Raw genomic sequence first — 399 nt, 5'->3', positions numbered from 1 at the left:
AACATAATTATTAATTTATTGTAAAAACATGACAGATAATGTGTGAAACAGATCCAGTTCAGCTGCTGTTTATCTTTTAGTTTCTATGTTTGCTGTGAGCTGTTGTCCTGTTTGGTGTTTCTGCTCCTCCATGATATCAGAGGCTAACAGTGGCCGGTGTGGGCGGGGCTCAGTCTAGTGATCTTTATATTTAAGTCCATGGAGCAGACAGAGAATCAGCTGGAAATATGCTAATGCWGCTTAAAGCTCTATCACACAAAGAAGCTACTTTTCAGAACTTCTGAAAAGAACCTCTCCTCAGATCCAAAGATCATTTAAGATGAACTGAGAGCTGTTCTGAGGTCAGACGGGTCCAGATCTGAAACCACAGAGACCACGTCCTCTAAAGAAGAGATTCTC

Source organism: Austrofundulus limnaeus, unplaced genomic scaffold, assembly GCF_001266775.1.
Source record: "Austrofundulus limnaeus strain Quisiro unplaced genomic scaffold, Austrofundulus_limnaeus-1.0 Scaffold16, whole genome shotgun sequence".
Taxonomy (NCBI): domain Eukaryota; kingdom Metazoa; phylum Chordata; class Actinopteri; order Cyprinodontiformes; family Rivulidae; genus Austrofundulus; species Austrofundulus limnaeus.
The sequence above is the reverse complement of the archived record's forward strand: the minus strand, read 5'-3'. Positions refer to the sequence as shown.